This window comes from Ovis canadensis, chromosome 2, assembly GCF_042477335.2.
Source record: "Ovis canadensis isolate MfBH-ARS-UI-01 breed Bighorn chromosome 2, ARS-UI_OviCan_v2, whole genome shotgun sequence".
In the NCBI taxonomy this organism is placed as follows: domain Eukaryota; kingdom Metazoa; phylum Chordata; class Mammalia; order Artiodactyla; family Bovidae; genus Ovis; species Ovis canadensis.
In genome coordinates, this window is record NC_091246.1 from 179,451,822 (window position 1) to 179,465,118 (window position 13,297).

At 43.8% G+C, this 13,297-nt stretch overlaps 1 protein-coding gene across 1 annotated transcript in view; it reads right to left on the bottom strand.

Annotated features, from left to right (window-relative positions):
- The window catches only part of THSD7B (thrombospondin type 1 domain containing 7B), a 1,055,806-nt gene extending 1,052,796 nt beyond the window's left edge, over nucleotides 1-3,010 (bottom strand). Inside the window, exon 1 of the mRNA XM_069574436.1 lies at nucleotides 2,687-3,010. The gene's annotated coding sequence lies outside the window, so the exon portion shown is untranslated. The remainder of the gene's footprint in view (nucleotides 1-2,686) is intronic.
- Nucleotides 3,011-13,297: the final 10,287 nt, after the last annotated feature.

The window sequence follows — 13,297 nt, forward strand, 5'->3', positions numbered from 1 at the left end:
GCTCTTCAGCTAGTTAACAAGAAACAACTTTCACTAAAAATAATGGGGCTGGGGCTTCCCTGGTGGCTCAGATGGTGAAGAATCCACTGCAATGCAGGAGACTAGGGTTCGGTCCCTGGGTCACCTGGAGAAGGGAATGGCTACCTACTCCAGTATTCTTGCCTAGAGAATCCCATGGACAGAGGAGCCTGCTGGGCTATAGTCCACATGGTTGTAAAGAGTTGAATGGGACTGGGCAACTAAGCACACACCAACACAGACATACCTAGGTCCTGCTAGGTACTGAAAATATGGAAATAGGCAAAAGAAACATGGTCCTGCTTTAATGAGATGCACAGTGCTGAGTCGTTTCAGTTTGTGTCCAGCTCTTTGCTAACCTGGGGTCAGTTGCCATGCCCTCCTCCAGGGGATCTTCCTGACCCAGGGATTGGACCTGCATCTCTTCTGTCTCCTGCACTGGCAGGGGTTCTTTACCACTAGCACCACCTGGACATACTAAACTTTAGTCTACTAAACATAAACAGTGAGCAAATAAACTACAAAATACCTTAAAAAAATAATGAGGGTAAATACTGAAGACTATGAAATACTATAAAGATAATTTTCCAAGTATGAATTTAAATATTAAAGTAGATATAAAGTAAGCCCACTTTTTCTGAACTACTGAAATGGACTTTGAAGGTCTCTCAGCCATTGGCAGACTTTTGCTGGACCACACATCTCCAAGTCCTCACCATGGCTTAACTGCAAATCTTCAGAACCCTGAATGGTTTGCAGGTGTTCACAACTGCTGGAACTGTTTGTGTTAAAAAACAAGACTCTCCCACATTTTCTAAGCCAACAATTTTATCTGTATATGTTGTTACAGGGTCAAGAGAATTATCATCAAAATTATTTTTCACTTAAATTAAATGCAGAAGAGTTTCTAGTCCCCAACTCCCAGCAGGCGGGTGAAAAAAAAATCTGCAATGCCCAGGCATAGTAAGAAGCCAATTCCAGGCATTTTCTAATCTACCCAGTTGGCTCATCTACCCAAAGAAAGCAGAGAACTGGCCAAATGAAGTTTTAAAAGAAGGCAGCTGATATTAATGGTATCAAGGTTTAAAATAGCAGTGCATCAAAGTGAAGCCTCAAGACACATACTTTATATAGTTTTCAAACCACAAATGCAGGAGACTCTTCCTTTACCACTGGATAGGACTTCTTGATTTGTTTAGGAACATCCTAAGTTGCTTTCAAGAAGCCTTAACCAACAGCTATAATATAGTCCAGAATATAAAGGAGCCTCCCTGGAGATCACTACCTCCCAGTTACCCAAGAAACCATTACTGTCCTGGGAGAGAAGAATACCACTTTGACATCCAAAAATTGCCTGACAAAAGAAATTCCAGATGTACATGTGCACACACCTACACACACACACACAAGACACTCCACAACCATGCCAGCATGCATCCTGCCTACATGGGTTACCATTTTCATGATAACACAGCACCCACAGATGCCCTCTTGAAAAACACCAAGAAGGCTTTTCCAGCCAGGTTGTCATTTACAAGAGCACAATGCAAACAGTAAACTACCAGGAGATCACCCTGGCAATGACCAGAGCACCTAATAACCCTGGCATCTCCCATAGAAGAGGTCAATGTAACATGATCTTGGTTAATTGCCCCTTGACCAGAGATCACTGAATTGTTATAGCTCTTGAGGAATACCCAGAATAATTCTAAGTACCACCCGCCCTTCCCAGAAATAGTTTTCTCCCTCGATCTAAGAGATTGAGAGAGCTTAACACTTCCTCTCCAAACATCCCTACCCCCCAAGCTTTCCAACTTCAAGAGTCATACTTTGTGGACTGCACAAAGGAGAGGGTGGGTTCATTTGCATATTCAAATAACTTTCATACTACTGGAGGTGTTAGGAAAGGTGACAGGAGCATATGGGTGATGCTTTAGAGATTGCCCGTGTCCTCCTCCTTGTCCCTTACTCTCAAGCACCGTTCCCAGGTCTCTCTTCATAAACAGAGTGATGTAACACCAGACCCACAAGACCCATTCTCCCCAGCTCGCCCCTCGCAGGGACAGTGGAAGTATAAACTGTTGCTGCAGCTTCCCTACACTCCACTGATAAATCAGAAGAAGCTGCAAACTTCTTGGCTTGCTCGGCTATCCTCTCGGGGCACTGAACGCCCACGCACAGATTTCCCAGTCAGAACTATGGAAAGGGAACCCTCAGTCAACCTGTTTGCAAAGCCGCAGAACTCTACGCTTTCTTATCCTGGGCTTTGAGGCTCTGCGCTCAGGATGAGGGACCCCTGGTTTCCTTCATCAGCCACCCGTAAAGCAAGCTGGAAGTGTAGGGGGCAGAGCTCTTGCCGTCCCACTCCCAGAGCTCAGTTCGGTGGCCTGAGGTCTGTGCCCATCGTGTGTAGGGTATCTCCGCCTTCCCAGCCCAGGGGTCTCCGCACGCTGCGCCCCTGGCAGCCCGCCCTTTCTGCAGCCTCAAGCCAGAGGTGTCCGGGAAGCTCCGCTTGCAAGTTCCAGTGTACTGCCCGGAGGAGAGAAGGAGGCTGCCCAGGGAGAAAAAAACAAAGTCTGTGCCCGGGGCGCGCCCCCCTCCGCCCCGGTCACCTCGCCAACCGGGTGCCGGGCATCCCTAGCTTGCGGTGCAGCGCGGTGGTACTCACCCGCCTCACCCGTGCCGCTGCCGCAGCCTCTGGGAGCTGCTGAGTTCCGAGCTTTCTGAGTGCAAAAAAGATGGTGGTGCGTATCGGGAGACCACCCATTCCAGCGTCTGGCAACCCGGCGGCGACTCTGGCTCCTCAGCACTGAAGGAAGAGGAGGAGGAGGAAGGAACAGCGCAGTCGGACGCCATCTGCTGTACACCTCTGCGCTGCCATTGGCTGCCTGGCGCATCCCCGGGAACCGCGGGGCTCGGGCCACTGGGAGCCACCTTGCTCCTCACCGCCCCCAGCAGCTGCTCCCCGCCTCCCCTCCCTTCTTTCTTCTCCCCTCCACAATCTCCTCCTCCCCTTTTCCCAGCGGTGCGCTCACCCGACCCTCCACTCGGCCCCCACCCGTATGAGAGCCACTGCGCACTGGCCTCAAGCGCCAGCCTCTGCTCCTCAAGACTGTTTTCTGCAACTTTGAAGCTTCAGGGTGCAGGCGTGGGCCGGATGAAGGGACTCCCCAACCAGCCTGAGCCCCGGGGTACCTAAGCCTCCGACAGTCTCGGGCAGGGGCAAGCACTTTGCGCCTTGGGGGAATCTAAGAAGTGGCAGGGGAGAAGAAAGCAAAGACAGTGGGGGGTGCTTTACTCCTCAGTTATGATCGCAAGCCCCTCAGCAACACATACACACACGCACACACATACACACTCACGTGCGCACACAAACACACGCAACACTCACAGGCAGAGTCGTCCTGCCCTGTGGATAGCCTGGCTTTCCTCTGCAGTCCCCGGGCACGAGAGGGCTTCAGTGATACAGGGAAAAAGACAAAGAACATCCTAGGTGGATAGGTGAAAAAGGGAAAATCCAGGGTGACTGGGGGAGCACGGGGAGGGGGGCGTGTCCCTAGCTACGGTCCGTACCTGCCTGGACATCTCCTCCTAGAGGGGATCCCAGAGACTGTCAGCCCACCCAGACCCGAGCCTAGTTTCAACCTGTTTTTCAAAGGATTCGTGTCCTGGCTGCAGGAGCGGACACAGGTGTGCTGTCCTTGGGGTGGAGGGGGAGGGAGAAGAGTCTATGGCAACTGGGTGGTAGAGGCAAGTGGCGCGTGAGGAGAGCCAAGTCCGCTCAGGTAAGGCAGGCGTGCAGAGAGCACGTGGGCAGGCTGGAGCAGTCACAGCTGAGAATCCTCCCTTACTCTCTGACAGCATTCCAAACCCTCCAGGTTTTAGACAACTTTGATCTAGGGAACTTCTTAGGATCCTTCAGAGAGATGAGGAAGTTTCTCCAAAAAAGAAAGAAAAAAAAAAATGAAGACTACCTATTGCCAATTACAGGGTATTTTGCCTGTCATATCTCTTTAAATGTGTGAACCCAGCAACAGCAGGAATTGTATCTTTTCAAATTTATCCAATGCTTGGCACACCATGGGTGCTTCAAAAGAAGCAAAATAATCCTAAGAAAATTAAAGCTTGATGTCACAGCGCAAATTAGATTTAAGAGATAAACAGAGCAGCTAGGGTTGTCACAGGGGGGAAAAATAAAAGAATGTAAGTGCCACTGGAAAGGGAAATGGGAATCTGATGATGAGGGGTTCTGATCCACCTTGCTGTGGGGCTGGATACTGAACCTGCCTTGTTTAATATTTTAAACAGCAATTGCTATTCTCCCAGTGAGCGCTGGCATCACACTCTGAGTTGTGCCTTTCTTTCTGACATCACTCTCTTAAATCAGCTACCATCCAGATCCTAGAATATTTCCCCAAATCCAAGACCATGATTTATTATTCCCAATAAATAATGTGCCAATCCTATGAGCCTGGGGAAAAAGAAACTGGTCCATTATGTTTTATTGTAATCTCAATATATACAGATCAATAGCCAATGAGTCTCATTTAAGTAACTTAGGAACAATGGCCAAAGAAAAACGTCTGTTTTCCTGAACTGTTCCATCCTGGCTTTCCAAATTCTGGTCTTTCCAGAATCAACACAGCGTTTTCAGACCACATCCCATGTACACATCCATATGGTAGAAAGATCTGTGTTTGCAATCCTTGTAGAAAGAGGCCATCAAGGACCCGCTTCTGAGTATGTCATTTATGCATGTTTTTACACTTTTGTATTTTCCTCCCTCTTCAGAGGCACCAATACATATGTTTTTCTTTAGGCTAGGAATTTGATTTCCATGTACATTTTAATTTAATATGCTTGCCCATTCTCATTAACTCCTTGCTCCATATCAGGGATCATTATAGTATTCATAAGAATATTTTGATTTTTGAAGAGTAACTTTCATTCTCTGTTGCACTGTTTGCATTTGGTCTCCTGCTTTTTTGAATCTAGAATATGAAAGATAATACCTTTATGGCAATCAGGTCCTAAAAATTGGGATTCTTAATCAAAAATAAGGAACTCATAAGGATAAAAATCTAAATTATATCTAAATTACAAAGAACCTTGAACTTTAAACATTGCTGCCTCTTGTTAGCTTACTGACTAAACTATAAAATCGTCACCTTATATTAAGACACTGTGCCAACAGCAGGTATCTCAGTATAGTTACATAGTATAAGATGCTGAACTTTCTCTAATATTGTTCAATTGCATACAAAAATCTGGTAGAAGGAAAAAGCAGATGTTTCTAGCTCATATTCCCAATTTATATTTTAAATACACATTTTACTGAGCATATGAGTTTCCTGCCAAAACAGTCAGCTTTTGGTTTTTAATAAAAATACATCCCTCAAAATCTAGATTAAAAGGATAATCTAGGCAGGGACAGAGATGTTTTCAATGAAGATTGGGGGGATGGGTGGGGGCTAGGGGGAATGACCAAACAAAGAATTTGGAAGAAGGTGGCCTTGAAAAATATGTGTCATTATTATGTGTAAGGGATAGATCAATATTCCAAATGGAAAATAAATTGGAGATTATACATTCCCACAACCCCTCACACACAGATGCCAAAGCCTCTAATCCCCTCTAGGCTTCCAGGAAGGATGAAAGGAAACAATAGAATAGAAGAGGAGAGGAGGTGGGAGGAGGTCTCTTGGGATGGAGTCCCTGATGAGAAACAAGGAGGAGCCACAGAGGAAAGCAAGTCAATACTAGCCAAACAACACTGGAGTTTATTTTTGGTTTTGTGCATATTTCTCATTGTTTTTTCTGAACACCATCTCCTCCATATAGTCTAACAAGCTTGGATAGGAAAGTGCTGTGTACATAGAACAGATAAGCATTGGCATTAAATAAATAAGGGATAATAAAGGCATGCAGAAAAAGCAGTCCAATTTTTAAGTCAGAGAGAGAAATGCAAGCCTGAGCCAGTATCTTGGGCTCTGCACTCAGGAAGTCACTGCCCAGGTCTACATTAGCCCATCTCTGAAAGCAGTGGATTGAGTCAACTGCTCAGTCACCTTGGGAGGCAGAAGTAGAGAGGGGAGGCAGGGAGAACAATGATTGCTTCATTTACACAATTCATTCAGGCCAATTCCAGGTTAGATGAGGTTCTACGGCAAATCTGAACTTTTTTTTTTTCCTGCCAAAAAAGAGCACTTCATCTTGGCATACAAATGTAAGTTTTGAGCTTGATCCAGTAATGTGGTTTTGATGTGTCAACGTCTTAAAATACAACGTAAAGACGGTGTATTGAAAAGCAGTGAAGTGGAACTCCACTGGCTTCTGGCCCTGCTCAGTCCCTCAGAGGCACCAACACTTTTCCCTTGGACACTGAGTATTCACAGACCTACTTAGTCCTGAGACACAAGCCCTAGTTACTCACCTGTCAAGACATTTGTTGAGCATCTTCCACGTCCCTGGCACTGTGCAGCATGGTGGTTGTCTGGTGGTACAGTGGCGGGGTCCTTCCCTCATGGAGTTTACAATCTAACGGGGCCATCAGACAACAAACAAACAGGCATTCAAATGATAACAAACATACAAAAAAAAGAAACAACTTTTGTGGAAAAGGATGCAGTGGAGTAGAAGGGAATAGAAAGGAAGGATGAAACTCAGGTGGGTGCTCTCAGAGGAAACAATGCTTAGGCTGAGAACCAAAGGACAAGAGGTAAATAACATGGTTCTGACGGTAAAGAATTTGCCTGCAATGCAGGAGACCTGGGTTCGATCCCTGGGTTGGGAAGATTCCCTGGAGAAAGGCATAGCAACCTGGAGAATCTCCATGGACAGAGGAGCCTGGTGGGCTATAGTTTATGGGATCACAAAGAGTTGGACACGACTGAGTGACTAAGCACATTAATATTTATTGAACATTTATTAACATTTATTTTTCTAGATATGAGAAATCTGTATGAGGTATGGGCTAAGTCCTTTACAAATATTATTTAATCCTCATAACTGGTCCATGAGGTAGGCACTGTGATCAAGTTTGTTTTTTTTTACAATGGAGACAGAGTTTAAGCAATTTATTCACAGGCACATGGCTAATGAGTAGAGAGCTAGGATTTGATCAGGCAGTCATGTGTACGATTTTTAACCCCTAAGAGACACTGCATCTCATACAAGTAGATAGCAGCCCAGAGGGGAGAAAAGGCAGACAACAGGACCAGAGACCCTGTGGTTTGGAAAGCTTGGCACACAGAGAACTCTTCAGGACCTAAAAGAGCTGCAGACTGGTGAGCTTGGGGGAACATCTCATGACATAGGGCAGAGGGGCAGACTGGGCAGAACTTGCCAGTCCTGTGAGCTAGTGGATGACACAGTCTAATTGAGACCTTTCAAAGAGATTTCCCTGAGGGCCCAGTAGCCAAGACTCTGCACCCCCAGTGCAAGGGGCCTGGGTTCGATCCCTGATCAGGAAACTAGATCCCACATGCCACAACTAAGAGTTCCTAGGCCACTACTAAAGATCTCACATCCTGCAATAAAGATTGCAGATCCCAGGTGCCACAATTATGATCTGGCACAGTCAAGTAAATAAATATAGTGTGTTTTTTTTTTTTAAAGAAGTTCACCTGCGTGTTTTACAAAGACAGATTAGCAAGAGTGGAATGAACAGTGGTCCAGGCAAGAGATGAGGGTGGCTGAACGGAAACAAAGAGAACAGCGTGGGTAGAGGGGTATTTTAAAGGCCTGTACATCTCTTCCTTCTGCCTTCCTACCTCTCACCAAGGCTGGCATCCAGTTGTTTACCTCAGGATCCAAAATCCTAAATTCTCGACTTCAGTCATTGGACCCTGGGTCTGTTTTCTTGTCACACATCTGGTCTGTGAATGGGATGAAGAGCGATGAGCATGTACCCCACCCTCATATGACCAGCTCTGGAAACTTTACTTCTGAACCTTTTTCTAGAATTTTCCCTCCATGCCCAGTGTCCTCTGAGTTCTCTATTTCGCTGCTCAGCCTCCAATGATATTTACTGACCAAGAAGATCTAGGCTCTGATGGATGATCCCTTCTTCCCCACAGCTTTCTGACATCACCAAGCCGTAGCCAAATTGGAGAGGTGGTCACTCTATCCACACTAAAAAAGAGAACATGAGCAGGCAACCTCCATATATATAAGAAATGACTCTGATTAATTTGGAAACAATAAAACCCCTGGAGTGACAACATGGATTACATTCATAATGACTTGGTTTGTAAAGACCAGGTGTTATGTAGATTGGAACTTGTTATTATCCAAAGATTTGGCAACCCTAATCCTTTTCTACTGGGCACAAAGCCACACAATACTCATAGGCCTAACTTTGATGAGATGGGCAAGAGAGCCTCTAACTTCTATTTTGCTGTTTTCCAAGGACACCAGTCTCTGATGGACAACATGTCCCTTTACAGGTTGAAAGGATAAAAAACATTGGAAATGACAATATTGCCAACAGATTGCAAGCTACAGTGTTCTTGACTGTAATATATGAGGTGGAACAAAGAGAAGAGCTTTCTGTCATTTCTTAATCATTTAAACTATAGTACCCAATTATCTAGCAAACAAAAAATTCCCAATACATACTATGTTGAAAAAAAATTATACAACAGAAACTTCATAACTAAAACTTTGTCTTATATTCAATCTAGATTCTGAATTACACCATTTTCCTTAGTGCTACCTCATTGACTGTCCACCTTTCTCCATAGCATGTGTTATCTTCCTGAAATAGTCTTTGCTGTGTCACTTTGATTCTCAGGAACTTCCTATTCTCTTCATCTTGTCACTTGGTCTCTTCATACACATCAGCTCTTCAGAATAGCCTTCCCCGATCCTCAACTATAGAAAGAGATTGGCATGTTTCATTTCTCTGTATCTTCTTATCCTGCCTTACTTTGCTTCACAGCATGTAACACAATCTGAAATTTTGTTACACCATTGTTTCAATGTTTATTAGCTATCTTCTCATCAAGAATGTAAGCCCAGTGAGGTCAGGGACTAGGTACACACCCAAGAGTGCCTTGCACATAGTGGGCACTCAGTAAGTAGTTCATGAATGCAGGACTTCTCTGGTGGTCCAGTGACTAAAAATCTGACTTCCAGTGCAAAGCATGCATGTTCGATCCCTGGTCGAGGAACTAACATTCCACATGCCTCGAGGCAACAAAGCCCAGGCACTGTAACTAGAGAAGTCAGAGCTTTAACTAGAGAAGTTCACATGCTACAGTGAAGACCCAGAATGAGACCCCCTCCCCACAAAAAAAAAAAAAAAAGTTCATGAATGAAAGAATAAATGGCATAAATTATATTTGCTGAGTCCTGAAATCGTTCCCACTCTGGCCCCATCCTCTTTCCAGCCCTGTTTCTTGCCGCCGTCTGATAATACTTTTCCCTCTGGTTTCAAGGGTCTCCTCACTCGCCCTTTCACAGTCTATGAAGCTCTGATTCAGCACCTCTCCATGTCTCCCTCCTCAGCCTTACAGATCTGACCTCCCCTAAGAAATTTTCCTAGACCTAATTTCATTTCACATATATTTATTTTTTCCCTTTATAAAACTCCTATAATGTTCACTGTCTGTGCCATTCAGTTTTTCAATTAACTGTACACCATCTCATACTGTTCTCTAATGCTTTCCTAGCCATTAGCCTAGTTCTCTCAACTTCATTTGGTTCTTCCTAGAGGGTAGAGGCTGAAAAACATACTTCCTTTCTTCCCTTCAATTTTCAGCTTCTGTTTCACTGCAGGCACTCAGTACTTGTTGATGGACTAACTTCATGGAAAATCTGAACAAAAATTTTAGGCTTCCTTTGGTCATATGATATTAAGAGAAACACTTATCACCTCATGTTTGTGATGATCAGGACCTTTATCACCTTACATGTGTGTGAGCTGACCTTGCCGGGTGCCAGTCAAGACTGCTCATTCATTGAACAAACACTGACTGAGAACCTGCTTTGTGTCAGATACTATTGTGAGCGCTGAGGAGAGTCCAGGAGAAGATTATCCAAGGAAGCAGACAATTAAATTTCGGTAGAACAAGCTTCCCAGGGGTACTAGTGGTAAGGAATTTGCCTACCAAAGCAGGAGCTGAAGGAGACGTAGGTTTGATTCCTGAGTCAGGAAGATCCCCTGGAGTAGGAAATGGCAATCCACCCTAGTATTCTTGCCTGGACAATTTCGTGGACCGAGAAGCCTGGTGGGCTATAGTCCATGGGGGTCTCAAAGAGTCATATATGACTGAGTGAGTGATGGCAAGTGAGTATAGAGAAGCTTCAGAGGCATCGTGTGGATATGGTGGAAACTTCCAGGAGAAGCATCTAACCTAGTGTCAGCTTCCCAGATTGGATCTATCTGGCCCAAAATCAGAACCATAGGTAAAAAAACAGAAAAACCCCTCAGATTTTGTGACCTACTGGCTTGAAATAATTTACCATTGTAGCATTTTCACAGTGTGCTATGCTCCATTCATGATTTCATTCTTAAAAAATCACAGCACAGACTCTCACACAACTAACAATCTAGGGAAAACATGACAGACATTGCAAGGTCCATGCGTTATGTGCTTAGTCACTCAGTCGTGTCCAGCTCTTTGAAACCTCAGGGACTGTAGCCACCAGGCTCCTCTGTCCATAGGGATTCTCCAGGCAAGAGTACTCAAGGGGGTTGCTATGCCCTCCTCCAGGGGATCGTCCCAACCCAGGAACTGAATCCAGGTTTCCCGCATTACAGGTGGATTCCCCACCATTTGAGCCACCAGGGAAGCCCTGAAATGTCCATGCATGCTGCAAAATCACCCCTCTGCTCAAATACTCAGGATTTGCACTCTAAGGATGCCATTTTTACACCTCATTTCTTCTCTTAGCTTCCTAGGCATCACACAATCCTCTTTTACCCAATACCTGTGTGTTAGATCATATTCGAGTTCCAGACCAGGCTCCCTTTTCCTCTCCATCTACACTTCTCCTTGAGTTATTATGTCCACTCCCATGATTTCAGGTAGTATCCTTTACTGAAAATCCCTAAATCCATTTCTCTGGCTATAGTAGTCAGTATAGACTAAGTTGTGCTACAGTAACATATTAACCCCCAAACCTTGGTAGCTTAACACAAAAAGGTTTATTTCTCTCTTATCCTGTATGACCAACACAGATTAGCTGAGGGAACTTGTGTAGTGTCCCTGGTCCTTCAACTCTGTATACAAATATTTGTTTGCCATCTTTACTGGCATCATCTAAGTACTTTGAACTGAACATTGATTCGTTCCCCTCCAAACCTACATACTTCACACTGAACATTGATTTTCCTCCCCAAACCTGCTTTACCTCCAATCTTCCTTGTCTTATAATAAAGTACCATGATGTTGTTCAATCCCAAGATCTAAGAATCATCCCTAAATCCTTTCTCTCACTTTAATCACATAGAAATACCTAGTCCTATTATTTCTATCCCCAAAATAAATTCTACATGCATCCATTTCTCTCCATCTCTGCTATCCTCATCCTGATCTAAGCTATCACAGTCTTTCATGTCAGTGACCATAGCAGTTTCCTATCTGACCTCCTTTCTTACACTCTTGTCCTTACACAACCCATTGTCCACAGCAGTCAGAGTGATCTTTTTCAGTGGTACATTGATAAACTCTTTTCCCTGCTTAAAATCTTCCAATCAGTTCCCAGTATACTCAGAATAACTTCCAAATTCCTTGTGTCTGGCTGCTCTCTGAGAAATCATCTCTTCTACTGTGTTGACACTAAACCATAGCCTTGTATACCCATTTAGTGTTGTCTTGGGGCCTTTGAGCTGTACCTGGAATGCTAGCCCCCTAGATATGCACATGGCTGCCTCATCATCATTCAGATCTCAAAGTCAGTATCATCTCCTCAGAGAGGGCCCTGAGGACACCCAAATAAAGTAATCTCTAGCCTCTCCCTAACACATTCCCCCTACTTGGCTCTTTGCGTAGTACTTGTCATAGTATTTGGGGTTTTCCATATCTTTATTTGTCCATGGAATTTAGGCTTTCTTAGAGCCAAACTTGGATCACCTGTTCACGCATGTACTTGTCAGCGCCTATGGGAACAATGCCAGGCCCAGAGAGTAAATGCTCAGTAGACACGAACTAAAATCAATGAATATAGTAAAGTTGCAGGATATAAAATCAAAACACAGAAATCCCTTGCATTCCTATACACTAATAATGAGAAAGTAGAAAAAGAAATTAAGGAAACAGTTCCATTCACCATTGCAACGAAAAGAATAAAATACTTAAGAATACATCTACCTAAAGAAACTAAAGACCTATATATAGAAAACTATAAAACACTGATGAAAGAAATCAAAGAGGACACTAATAGATGGAGAAATACACTGTGTTCATGGATAGGAAGAATCAATATAGTGAAAATGAGTATACTATCCAAAGCAATCTACAGATTCAATGCAATCCCTATCAAGCTACCAGCGGTATTTTTCACAGAGATAGAACAAATAATTTCACAATTTGTATGGAAGTACAAAAAACCTTGAATAGCCAAAGCAATCTTGAGAAAGAAGAATGGAATGGGAGGAATCAATCTGCCTGACTTCAGGCTCTACTACAAAGCCACAGTCATCAAGACAGTACGGTACTGGCACAAAGACAGAAATATAGATCAATGGAACAAAATAGAAAGCCCAGAGATAAATCCACACTCATATGGACACCTTATCTTTGACAAAGGAGGCAAGAATATACAGTGGATTAAAGACAATCTCTTTAACAAGTGGTGCTGGGAAAACTGGTCAACCACTTGTAAAAGAATGAAACTAGATCACTTTCTAACACCGCACACAAAAATAAACTCAAAATGGGTTAAACTCTAAATGTAAGACCAGAAACTATAAAACTCCTAGAGGAGAACATAGGCAAAACACTCTCTGACATATATCACAGCAGGATCCTCTATGATCCATCTCCCAGAATGCTGGAAATGAAAGCAAAAATAAACAAATGGGATCTAATTAAAATTAAAAGCTTCTGCACAACAAAGGAAACTATAAGCAAGGTGAAAAGACAGCCTTCCGAATGGGAGAAAATAATAGCAAATGAAGCAACTGACAAGCAACTAATCTCAAAAATATACAAGCAACTTATGCAGCTCAATTCCAGAAAAATAAATGACCCAATCAAAAAATGGGCCAAAGAACTAAATAGACATTTCTCCAAAGAAGTCATACGGATGGCTAACAAACACATGAAAAGAT